The sequence below is a fragment of the Rhynchophorus ferrugineus genome, unplaced genomic scaffold (assembly GCF_030347505.1).
Source record: "Rhynchophorus ferrugineus isolate W39M unplaced genomic scaffold, kcgeb_rfMv2 rfM3, whole genome shotgun sequence".
Taxonomy (NCBI): Eukaryota; Metazoa; Arthropoda; class Insecta; order Coleoptera; family Curculionidae; genus Rhynchophorus; species Rhynchophorus ferrugineus.
In genome coordinates, this window is record NW_027472582.1 from 41,042,385 (window position 1) to 41,056,589 (window position 14,205).

Genomic DNA, 14,205 nt, shown 5'->3' on the forward strand with positions numbered 1-14,205 from the left:
GGACAATCGAAATTTTACACCTTAGAGTCTGTTTCTAACTGGGGTCAAAATTGTAAAATGGTCTTACGAATTAGCGATTTCGTTCCAATTCACATTCCAAGTAATATTCGGCATGCTAATTACGTTGCCGATTGCCAAATTGCATTATCTCTTATAGTTTCCGAGATATGGACTATTGACATCTGACAATATTGGCTCTGCTTCTAACTTGGGCCAGAATTGTAAAATGGACTTATGAATTAGCGATTTCGTTCCAATTCACATTCCAAGTAATATTCGGCATTCTAATTACGTTGAAGATTGCCAAATTGCATTATCTCCTATAGTTTCCGAGACATGGACAATCGAAATTTTACACCTTAGAGTCTGTTTCTAACTGGGGCCAAAATTGTAAAATGGTCTTACGAATTAGCGATTTCGTTCCAATTCACATTCCAAGTAATATTCGGCATGCTAATTACGTTGCCGATTGCCAAATTGCATTATCTCTTATAGTTTCCGAGATATGGACTATCGACATCTGACAATATTGGCTCTGCTTCTAACTTGCGCCAGAATTGTAAAATGGTCTTATGAATTAGCGATTTCGCTCCAATTCACATTCCAAGTAATATTCGGCATGCTAATTACGTTGCCGATTGCCAAATTGCATTATCTCTTATAGTTTCCGAGATATGGACTATCGACATCTGACAATATTGGCTCTGCTTCTAACTTGCGCCAGGATTGTAAAATGGTCTTACGAATTAGCGATTTCGTTCCAATTCACATTCCAAGTAATATTCGGCATGCTAATTACGCTGCCGATTGCCAAATTGCATTATCTCTTATGGTTTCCGAGATATGGACTATCGACATCTGACAATATTGGCTCTGCTTCTAACTTGGGCCAGAATTGTAAAATGGTCTTATGAATTAGCGATTTGGCTCCAATTCACATTCCAAGTAATATTCGGCATGCTAATTACGTTGCCGATTGCCAAATTGCATTATCTCTTATAGTTACCGAGATATGGACTATCGACATCTAACAATATTGGCTCTGCTTCTAACTTGGGCCAGAATTGTAAAATGGTCTTATGAATTAGCGATTTCGTTTCAATTCACATTCCAAGTAATATTCGGCATGCTAATTACGTTGCCGATTGCCAAATTGCATTATCTCTTATAGTTTCCGAGATATGAACTATCGACATCTGACAATATTGGCTCTGCTTCTAACTTGCGCCAGAATTGTAAAATGGTCTTATGAATTAGCGATTTGGCTCCAATTCACATTCCAAGTAATATTCGGCATACTAATTACGTTGCCGATTGCCAAATTGCATTATCTCTTATAGTTTCCGAGATATGGACAATCGAAATTTTACACCTTAGAGTCTGTTTCTAACTGGGGTCAAAATTGTAAAATGGTCTTACGAATTAGCGATTTCGTTCCAATTCACATTCCAAGTAATATTCGGCATGCTAATTACGTTGCCGATTGCCAAATTGCATTATCTCTTATAGTTTCCGAGATATGGACTATCGACATCTGACAATATTGGCTCTGCTTCTAACTTGGGCCAGAATTGTAAAATGGCCTTATAAATTAGCGATTTCGCTCCAATTCACATTCCAAGTAATATTCGGCATGCTAATTACGTTGCCGATTGCCAAATTGCATTATCTCTTATAGTTTCCGAGATATGGATTATCGACATCTGACAATATTGGCTCTGCTTCTAACTTGCGCCAGAATTGTAAAATGGTCTTATGAATTAGCGATTTGGCTCCAATTCACATTCCAAGTAATATTCGGCATGCTAATTACGTTGCCGATTGCCAAGTTGCATTATCTCTTATAGTTTCCGAGATATGGGCAATCGAAATTTTACACCTTAGAGTCTGTTTCTAACTGGGGTCAAAATTGTAAAATGGTCTTAAGAATTAGCGATTTCGTTCCAATTCACATTCCAAGTAATATTCGGCATGCTAATTACGCTGCCGATTGCCAAATAACATTATCTCTTATAGTTTCCGAGATATGGACTATCGACATCTAACAATATTGGCTCTGCTTCTAACTTGGGCCAGAATTGTAAAATGGTCTTATGAATTAGCGATTTCGTTCCAATTCACATTCCAAATAATATTCGGCATGCTAATTACGTTGCCGATTGCCAAATTGCATTATCTCTTATAGTTTCCGAGATATGGACAATCGAAATTTTACACCTTAGAGTCTGTTTCTAACTGGGGTCAAAATTGTAAAATGGTCTTATAAATTAGCGATTTCGCTCCAATTCACATTCCAAGTAATATTCGGCATGCTAATTACGTTGCCGATTGCCAAATTGCATTATTTCTTATAGTTCCCGAGATATGGACTATCGACATCTGACAATATTGGCTCTGCTTCTAACTTGCGCCAGAATTGTAAAATGGTCTTATGAATTAGCGATTTCGCTCCAATTCACATTCCAAGTAATATTCGGCATGCTAATTACGTTGCCGATTGCCAAATTGCATTATCTCTTATAGTTTCCGAGATATGGACTATCGACATCTGACAATATTGGCTCTGCTTCTAACTTGCGCCAGAATTGTAAAATGGTCTTACGAATTAGCGATTTCGTTCCAATTCACATTCCAAGTAATATTCGGCATGCTAATTACGCTGCCGATTGCCAAATTGCATTATCTCTTATGGTTTCCGAGATATGGACTATCGACATCTGACAATATTGGCTCTGCTTCTAACTTGGGCCAGAATTGTAAAATGGTCTTATGAATTAGCGATTTCGCTCCAATTCACATTCCAAGTAATATTCGGCATGCTAATTACGTTGCCGATTGCCAAATTGCATTATCTCTTATAGTTACCGAGATATGGACTATCGACATCTAACAATATTGGCTCTGCTTCTAACTTGGGCCAGAATTGTAAAATGGTCTTATGAATTAGCGATTTCGTTCCAATTCACATTCCAAGTAATATTCGGCATGCTAATTACGTTGCCGATTGCCAATTTGCATTATCTCTTATAGTTTCCGAGATATGAACTATCGACATCTGACAATATTGGCTCTGCTTCTAACTTGCGCCAGAATTGTAAAATGGTCTTATGAATTAGCGATTTGGCTCCAATTCACATTCCAAGTAATATTCGGCATACTAATTACGTTGCCGATTGCCAAATTGCATTATCTCTTATAGTTTCCGAGATATGGACAATCGAAATTTTACACCTTAGAGTCTGTTTCTAACTGGGGTCAAAATTGTAAAATGGTCTTACGAATTAGCGATTTCGTTCCAATTCACATTCCAAGTAATATTCGGCATGCTAATTAAGTTGCCGATTGCCAAATTGCATTATCTCTTATAGTTTCCGAGATATGGTCTATCGACATCTGACAATATTGGCTCTGCTTCTAACTTGGGCCAGAATTGTAAAATGGCCTTATAAATTAGCGATTTCGCTCCAATTCACATTCCAAATAATATTCGGCATGCTAATTACGTTGCCGATTGCCAAATTGCATTATCTCTTATAGTTTCCGAGATATGGACAATCGAAATTTTACACCTTAGAGTCTGTTTCTAACTGGGGTCAAAATTGTAAAATGGTCTTACGAATTAGCGATTTCGTTCCAATTCACATTCCAAGTAATATTCGGCATGCTAATTACGCTGCCGATTGCCAAATTGCATCATCTCTTATAGTTTCCGAGATATGGACTATCGACATCTAACAATATTGGCTTAGCTCCTAACTTGGGCCAGAATTGTAAAATGGTCTTACGAATTAGCGATTTCGTTCCAATTCACATTCCAAGTAATATTCGGCATGCTAATTACGTTGCCGATTGCCAAATTGCATTGTCTCTTATAGTTTCCGAGATATGGACTATCGACATCTGACAATATTGGCTCTGCTTCTAACTTGCGCCAGAATTGTAAAATGGTCTTATGAATTAGCGATTTGGCTCCAATTCACATTCCAAGTAATATTCGGCATACTAATTACGTTGCCGATTGCCAAATTGCATTATCTCTTATAGTTTCCGAGATATGGACAATCGAAATTTTACACCTTAGAGTCTGTTTCTAACTGGGGTCAAAATTGTAAAATGGTCTTATAAATTAGCGATTTCGCTCCAATTCACATTCCAAGTAATATTCGGCATGCTAATTACGTTGCCGATTGCCAAATTGCATTATTTCTTATAGTTCCCGAGATATGGACTATCGACATCTGACAATATTGGCTCTGCTTCTAACTTGCGCCAGAATTGTAAAATGGTCTTATGAATTAGCGATTTCGCTCCAATTCACATTCCAAGTAATATTCGGCATGCTAATTACGTTGCCGATTGCCAAATTGCATTATCTCTTATAGTTTCCGAGATATGGACAATCGAAATTTTACACCTTAGAGTCTGTTTCTAACTGGGGTCAAAATTGTAAAATGGTCTTATAAATTAGCGATTTCGCTCCAATTCACATTCCAAGTAATATTCGGCATGCTAATTACGTTGCCGATTGCCAAATTGCATTATTTCTTATAGTTCCCGAGATATGGACTATCGACATCTGACAATATTGGCTCTGCTTCTAACTTGCGCCAGAATTGTAAAATGGTCTTATGAATTAGCGATTTCGCTCCAATTCACATTCCAAGTAATATTCGGCATGCTAATTACGTTGCCGATTGCCAAATTGCATTATCTCTTATAGTTTCCGAGATATGGACTATCGACATCTGACAATATTGGCTCTGCTTCTAACTTGCGCCAGAATTGTAAAATGGTCTTACGAATTAGCGATTTCGTTCCAATTCACATTCCAAGTAAAATTCGGCATGCTAATTACGCTGCCGATTGCCAAATTGCATTATCTCTTATGGTTTCCGAGATATGGACTATCGACATCTGACAATATTGGCTCTGCTTCTAACTTGGGCCAGAATTGTAAAATGGTCTTATGAATTAGCGATTTCGCTCCAATTCACATTCCAAGTAATATTCGGCATGCTAATTACGTTGCCGATTGCCAAATTGCATTATCTCTTATAGTTACCGAGATATGGACTATCGACATCTAACAATATTGGCTCTGCTTCTAACTTGGGCCAGAATTGTAAAATGGTCTTATGAATTAGCGATTTCGTTCCAATTCACATTCCAAGTAATATTCGGCATGCTAATTACGTTGCCGATTGCCAATTTGCATTATCTCTTATAGTTTCCGAGATATGAACTATCGACATCTGACAATATTGGCTCTGCTTCTAACTTGCGCCAGAATTGTAAAATGGTCTTATGAATTAGCGATTTGGCTCCAATTCACATTCCAAGTAATATTCGGCATACTAATTACGTTGCCGATTGCCAAATTGCATTATCTCTTATAGTTTCCGAGATATGGACAATCGAAATTTTACACCTTAGAGTCTGTTTCTAACTGGGGTCAAAATTGTAAAATGGTCTTACGAATTAGCGATTTCGTTCCAATTCACATTCCAAGTAATATTCGGCATGCTAATTAAGTTGCCGATTGCCAAATTGCATTATCTCTTATAGTTTCCGAGATATGGTCTATCGACATCTGACAATATTGGCTCTGCTTCTAACTTGGGCCAGAATTGTAAAATGGCCTTATAAATTAGCGATTTCGCTCCAATTCACATTCCAAATAATATTCGGCATGCTAATTACGTTGCCGATTGCCAAATTGCATTATCTCTTATAGTTTCCGAGATATGGACAATCGAAATTTTACACCTTAGAGTCTGTTTCTAACTGGGGTCAAAATTGTAAAATGGTCTTACGAATTAGCGATTTCGTTCCAATTCACATTCCAAGTAATATTCGGCATGCTAATTACGCTGCCGATTGCCAAATTGCATCATCTCTTATAGTTTCCGAGATATGGACTATCGACATCTAACAATATTGGCTTAGCTCCTAACTTGGGCCAGAATTGTAAAATGGTCTTACGAATTAGCGATTTCGTTCCAATTCACATTCCAAGTAATATTCGGCATGCTAATTACGTTGCCGATTGCCAAATTGCATTGTCTCTTATAGTTTCCGAGATATGGACTATCGACATCTGACAATATTGGCTCTGCTTCTAACTTGCGCCAGAATTGTAAAATGGTCTTATGAATTAGCGATTTGGCTCCAATTCACATTCCAAGTAATATTCGGCATACTAATTACGTTGCCGATTGCCAAATTGCATTATCTCTTATAGTTTCCGAGATATGGACAATCGAAATTTTACACCTTAGAGTCTGTTTCTAACTGGGGTCAAAATTGTAAAATGGTCTTACGAATTAGCGATTTCGTCCCAATTCACATTCCAAGTAATATTCGGCATGCTAATTACGCTGCCGATTGCCAAATTGCATTATCTCTTATAGTTTCCGAGATATGGAATATCGACATCTAACAATATTGGCTCTGCTTTTAACTTGGGCCAGAATTGTAAAATGGTCTTACGAGATATCGATTTCGTTCCAATTCACATTCCAAGTAATATTCGGCATGCTATTTACGTTGCCGATTGCCAAATTGCATTATCTCTTATAGTTTCAGAGATATGGACTATCGACATCTGACAATATTGGCTCTGCTTCTAACTTGGGCCAGAATTGTAAAATGGTCTTATAAATTAGCGATTTCACTCCAATTCACATTCCAAGTAATATTCGGCATGCTAATTACGTTGCCGATTGCCAAATTGCATTATCTCTTATAGTTTCCGAGATATGGTCTATCGACATCTGACAATATTGGCTCTGCTTCTAACTTGCGCCAGAATTGTAAAATGGTCTTATGATTTAACGATTTGGCTCCAATTCACATTCCAAGTAATATTCGGCATGCTAATTACGTTGCCGATTGCCAAATTGCATTATCTCTTATAGTTTCCGAGATATGGGCAATCGAAATTTTACACCTTAGAGTCTGTTTCTAACTGGGGTCAAAATTGTAAAATGGTCTTAAGAATTAGCGATTTCGTTCCAATTCACATTCCAAGTAATATTCGGCATGCTAATTACGCTGCCGATTGCCAAATAACATTATCTCTTATAGTTTCCGAGATATGGACTATCGACATCTAACAATATTGGCTCTGCTTCTAACTTGGGCCAGAATTGTAAAATGGTCTTATGAATTAGCGATTTCGTTCCAATTCACATTCCAAATAATATTCGGCATGCTAATTACGTTGCCGATTGCCAAATTGCATTATCTCTTATAGTTTCCGAGATATGGACAATCGAAATTTTACACCTTAGAGTCTGTTTCTAACTGGGGTCAAAATTGTAAAATGGTCTTACGAATTAGCGATTTCGTTCCAATTCACATTCCAAGTAATATTCGGCATGCTAATTACGCTGCCGATTGCCAAATTGCATCATTTCTTATAGTTTCCGAGATATGGACTATCGACATCTAACAATATTGGCTTAGCTCCTAACTTGGGCCAGAATTGTAAAATGGTCTTACGAATTAGCGATTTCGTTCCAATTCACATTCCAAGTAATATTCGGCATGCTAATTACGTTGCCGATTGCCAAATTGCATTGTCTCTTATAGTTTCCGAGATATGGACTATCGACATCTGACAATATTGGCTCTGCTTCTAACTTGCGCCAGAATTGTAAAATGGTCTTATGAATTAGCGATTTGGCTCCAATTCACATTCCAAGTAATATTCGGCATACTAATTACGTTGCCGATTGCCAAATTGCATTATCTCTTATAGTTTCCGAGATATGGACAATCGAAATTTTACACCTTAGAGTCTGTTTCTAACTGGGGTCAAAATTGTAAAATGGTCTTACGAATTAGCGATTTCGTCCCAATTCACATTCCAAGTAATATTCGGCATGCTAATTACGCTGCCGATTGCCAAATTGCATTATCTCTTATAGTTTCCGAGATATGGAATATCGACATCTAACAATATTGGCTCTGCTTTTAACTTGGGCCAGAATTGTAAAATGGTCTTACGAGATATCGATTTCGTTCCAATTCACATTCCAAGTAATATTCGGCATGCTAATTACGTTGCCGATTGCCAAATTGCATTATCTCTTATAGTTTCAGAGATATGGACTATCGACATCTGACAATATTGGCTCTGCTTCTAACTTGGGCCAGAATTGTAAAATGGTCTTATAAATTAGCGATTTCGCTCCAATTCACATTCCAAGTAATATTCGGCATGCTAATTACGTTGCCGATTGCCAAATTGCATTATCTCTTATAGTTTCCGAGATATGGACTATCGACATCTGACAATATTGGCTCTGCTTCTAACTTGGGCCAGAATTGTAAAATGGTCTTATTAATTAGCGATTTCGCTCCAATTCACATTCCAAGTAATATTCGGCATGCTAATTACGTTGCCGATTGCCAAATTGCATTATCTCTTATAGTCTCCGAGATATGGACAATCGAAATTTTACACCTTAGAGTCTGTTTCTAACTGGGGTCAAAATTGTAAAATGGTCTTACGAATTAGCGATTTTGTTCCAATTCACATTCCAAGTAATATTCGGCATGCTAATTACGCTGCCGATTGCCAAATTGCATTATCTCTTGTAGTTTCCGAGATATGGACTATCGACATCTAACAATATTGGCTCTGCCTCTAACTTGGGCCAGAATTGTAAAATGGTCTTATGAATTAGCGATTTCGTTCCAATTCACATTCCAAGTAATATTCGGCATGCTAATTACGTTGCCGATTGCCAAATTGCATTATCTCTTATAGTTTCCGAGATATGGACAATCGAAATTTTACACCTTAGAGTCTGTTTCTAACTGGGGTCAAAATTGTAAAATGGTCTTACGAATTAGCGATTTCGTTCCAATTCACATTGCAAGTAATATTCGTCATGCTAATTACGCTGCCGATTGCCAAATTGCATTATCTCTTATAGTTTACGAGATATGGACTATCAACATCTAACAATATTGGCTCAGCTTCTAACTTGGGCCAGAATTGTAAAATGGTCTTACGAATTAGCGATTTCGTTCCAATTCACATTCCAAGTAATATTCGGCATGCTAATTACGTTGCCGATTGCCAAATTGCATTATCTCTTATAGTTTCCGAGATATGGACTATCGACATCTGACAATATTGGCTCTGCTTCTAACTTGGGCCAGAATTGTAAAATGGTCTTATAAATTAGCGATTTCGCTCCAATTCACATTCCAAGTAATATTCGGCATGCTAATTACGTTACCGATTGCCAAATTGCATTATCTCTTATAGTTTCCGAGATATGGACTATCGACATCTGACAATATTGGCTCTGCTTCTAACTTGCGCCAGAATTGTAAAATGGCCTAGCGATTTGGCTCCAATTCACATTCCAAGTAATATTCGGCATGCTAATTACGTTGCCGATTACCAAATTGCATTATCTCTTATAGTTTCCGAGATATGGGCAATCGAAATTTTACACCTTAGAGTCTGTTTCTAACTGGGGTCAAAATTGTAAAATGGTCTTATGAATTAGCGATTTCGCTCCAATTCACATTCCAAGTAATATTCGGCATGCTAATTACGTTGCCGATTGCCAAATTGCATTATCTCTTATAGTTTCCGAGATATGGACTATCGACATCTAACAATATTGGCTCTGCTTCTAACTTGGGCCAGAATTGTAAAATGGTCTTATGAATTAGCGATTTCGCTCCAATTCACATTCCAAGTAATATTCGGCATGCTAATTTCGTTGCCGATTGCCAAATTGCATTATCTCTTATAGTTTCCGAGATATGGACAATCGAAATTTTACACCTTAGAGTCTGTTTCTAACTGGGGTCAAAATTGTAAAATGGTCTTACGAATTAGCGATTTCGTCCCAATTCACATTCCAAGTAATATTCGGCATGCTAATTACGCTGCCGATTGCCAAATTGCATTATCTCTTATAGTTTCCGAGATATGGAATATCGACATCTAACAATATTGGCTCTGCTTTTAACTTGGGCCAGAATTGTAAAATGGTCTTACGAGATATCGATTTCGTTCCAATTCACATTCCAAGTAATATTCGGCATGCTATTTACGTTGCCGATTGCCAAATTGCATTATCTCTTATAGTTTCAGAGATATGGACTATCGACATCTGACAATATTGGCTCTGCTTCTAACTTGGGCCAGAATTGTAAAATGGTCTTATAAATTAGCGATTTCACTCCAATTCACATTCCAAGTAATATTCGGCATGCTAATTACGTTGCCGATTGCCAAATTGCATTATCTCTTATAGTTTCCGAGATATGGTCTATCGACATCTGACAATATTGGCTCTGCTTCTAACTTGCGCCAGAATTGTAAAATGGTCTTATGATTTAACGATTTGGCTCCAATTCACATTCCAAGTAATATTCGGCATGCTAATTACGTTGCCGATTGCCAAATTGCATTATCTCTTATAGTTTCCGAGATATGGGCAATCGAAATTTTACACCTTAGAGTCTGTTTCTAACTGGGGTCAAAATTGTAAAATGGTCTTAAGAATTAGCGATTTCGTTCCAATTCACATTCCAAGTAATATTCGGCATGCTAATTACGCTGCCGATTGCCAAATAACATTATCTCTTATAGTTTCCGAGATATGGACTATCGACATCTAACAATATTGGCTCTGCTTCTAACTTGGGCCAGAATTGTAAAATGGTCTTATGAATTAGCGATTTCGTTCCAATTCACATTCCAAATAATATTCGGCATGCTAATTACGTTGCCGATTGCCAAATTGCATTATCTCTTATAGTTTCCGAGATATGGACAATCGAAATTTTACACCTTAGAGTCTGTTTCTAACTGGGGTCAAAATTGTAAAATGGTCTTACGAATTAGCGATTTCGTTCCAATTCACATTCCAAGTAATATTCGGCATGCTAATTACGCTGCCGATTGCCAAATTGCATCATTTCTTATAGTTTCCGAGATATGGACTATCGACATCTAACAATATTGGCTTAGCTCCTAACTTGGGCCAGAATTGTAAAATGGTCTTACGAATTAGCGATTTCGTTCCAATTCACATTCCAAGTAATATTCGGCATGCTAATTACGTTGCCGATTGCCAAATTGCATTGTCTCTTATAGTTTCCGAGATATGGACTATCGACATCTGACAATATTGGCTCTGCTTCTAACTTGCGCCAGAATTGTAAAATGGTCTTATGAATTAGCGATTTGGCTCCAATTCACATTCCAAGTAATATTCGGCATACTAATTACGTTGCCGATTGCCAAATTGCATTATCTCTTATAGTTTCCGAGATATGGACAATCGAAATTTTACACCTTAGAGTCTGTTTCTAACTGGGGTCAAAATTGTAAAATGGTCTTACGAATTAGCGATTTCGTCCCAATTCACATTCCAAGTAATATTCGGCATGCTAATTACGCTGCCGATTGCCAAATTGCATTATCTCTTATAGTTTCCGAGATATGGAATATCGACATCTAACAATATTGGCTCTGCTTTTAACTTGGGCCAGAATTGTAAAATGGTCTTACGAGATATCGATTTCGTTCCAATTCACATTCCAAGTAATATTCGGCATGCTAATTACGTTGCCGATTGCCAAATTGCATTATCTCTTATAGTTTCAGAGATATGGACTATCGACATCTGACAATATTGGCTCTGCTTCTAACTTGGGCCAGAATTGTAAAATGGTCTTATAAATTAGCGATTTCGCTCCAATTCACATTCCAAGTAATATTCGGCCTGCTAATTACGTTGCCGATTGCCAAATTGCATTATCTCTTATAGTTTCCGAGATATGGACTATCGACATCTGACAATATTGGCTCTGCTTCTAACTTGGGCCAGAATTGTAAAATGGTCTTATTAATTAGCGATTTCGCTCCAATTCACATTCCAAGTAATATTCGGCATGCTAATTACGTTGCCGATTGCCAAATTGCATTATCTCTTATAGTCTCCGAGATATGGACAATCGAAATTTTACACCTTAGAGTCTGTTTCTAACTGGGGTCAAAATTGTAAAATGGTCTTACGAATTAGCGATTTTGTTCCAATTCACATTCCAAGTAATATTCGGCATGCTAATTACGCTGCCGATTGCCAAATTGCATTATCTCTTGTAGTTTCCGAGATATGGACTATCGACATCTAACAATATTGGCTCTGCCTCTAACTTGGGCCAGAATTGTAAAATGGTCTTATGAATTAGCGATTTCGTTCCAATTCACATTCCAAGTAATATTCGGCATGCTAATTACGTTGCCGATTGCCAAATTGCATTATCTCTTATAGTTTCCGAGATATGGACAATCGAAATTTTACACCTTAGAGTCTGTTTCTAACTGGGGTCAAAATTGTAAAATGGTCTTACGAATTAGCGATTTCGTTCCAATTCACATTGCAAGTAATATTCGTCATGCTAATTACGCTGCCGATTGCCAAATTGCATTATCTCTTATAGTTTACGAGATATGGACTATCAACATCTAACAATATTGGCTCAGCTTCTAACTTGGGCCAGAATTGTAAAATGGTCTTACGAATTAGCGATTTCGTTCCAATTCACATTCCAAGTAATATTCGGCATGCTAATTACGTTGCCGATTGCCAAATTGCATTATCTCTTATAGTTTCCGAGATATGGACTATCGACATCTGACAATATTGGCTCTGCTTCTAACTTGGGCCAGAATTGTAAAATGGTCTTATAAATTAGCGATTTCGCTCCAATTCACATTCCAAGTAATATTCGGCATGCTAATTACGTTACCGATTGCCAAATTGCATTATCTCTTATAGTTTCCGAGATATGGACTATCGACATCTGACAATATTGGCTCTGCTTCTAACTTGCGCCAGAATTGTAAAATGGCCTAGCGATTTGGCTCCAATTCACATTCCAAGTAATATTCGGCATGCTAATTACGTTGCCGATTACCAAATTGCATTATCTCTTATAGTTTCCGAGATATGGGCAATCGAAATTTTACACCTTAGAGTCTGTTTCTAACTGGGGTCAAAATTGTAAAATGGTCTTATGAATTAGCGATTTCGCTCCAATTCACATTCCAAGTAATATTCGGCATGCTAATTTCGTTGCCGATTGCCAAATTGCATTATCTCTTATAGTTTCCGAGATATGGACTATCGACATCTAACAATATTGGCTCTGCTTCTAACTTGGGCCAGAATTGTAAAATGGTCTTATGAATTAGCGATTTCGCTCCAATTCACATTCCAAGTAATATTCGGCATGCTAATTTCGTTGCCGATTGCCAAATTGCATTATCTCTTATAGTTTCCGAGATATGGACTATCGACATCTAACAATATTGGCTCTGCTTCTAACTTGGGCCAGAATTGTAAAATGGTCTTATGAATTAGCGATTTAGTTCCAATTCACATTCCAAGTAATATTCGGCATGCTAATTACGTTGCCGATTGCCAAATTGCATTATCTCCTATAGCTTCCGAGATATGGACAATCGAAATTTTACACCTTAGAGTCTGTTTCTAACAGGGGTCAAAATTGTAAAATGGTCTTACGAATTAGCGATTTCGTTCCAATTCACATTCCAAGTAATATTCGGCATGCTAATTACGTTGCCGATTGCCAAATTGCATTATCTCTTATAGTTTCCGAGATATGGACTATCAATAATTTACACCTTAGGCTCTGCTTCTAACTTGGGCCCAAATTGTAAAATGGCCTTATCTATTGGCGATTTCGTTCCAATTCACATTCCAAGTAATATTCGGCATGCTAATTACATTGCCGGTTGCCAAATTGCATTATCTCTTATAGTTTCCGAGATATGGTCTATCGACATCTGACAATATTGGCTCTGCTTCTAACTTGGGCCAGAATTGTAAAATGGTCTTATGATTTAACGATTTGGCTCCAATTCACATTCCAAGTAATATTCGGCATGCTAATTACGTTGCCGATTGCCAAATTGCATTATCTCTTATAGTTTCCGAGATATGGGCAATCGAAATTTTACACCTTAGAGTCTGTTTCTAACTGGGGTCAAAATTGTAAAATGGTCTTAAGAATTAGCGATTTCGTTCCAATTCACATTCCAAGTAATATTCGGCATGCTAATTACGCTGCCGATTGCCAAATAACATTATCTCTTATAGTTTCCGAGATATGGACTATCGACATCTAACAATATTG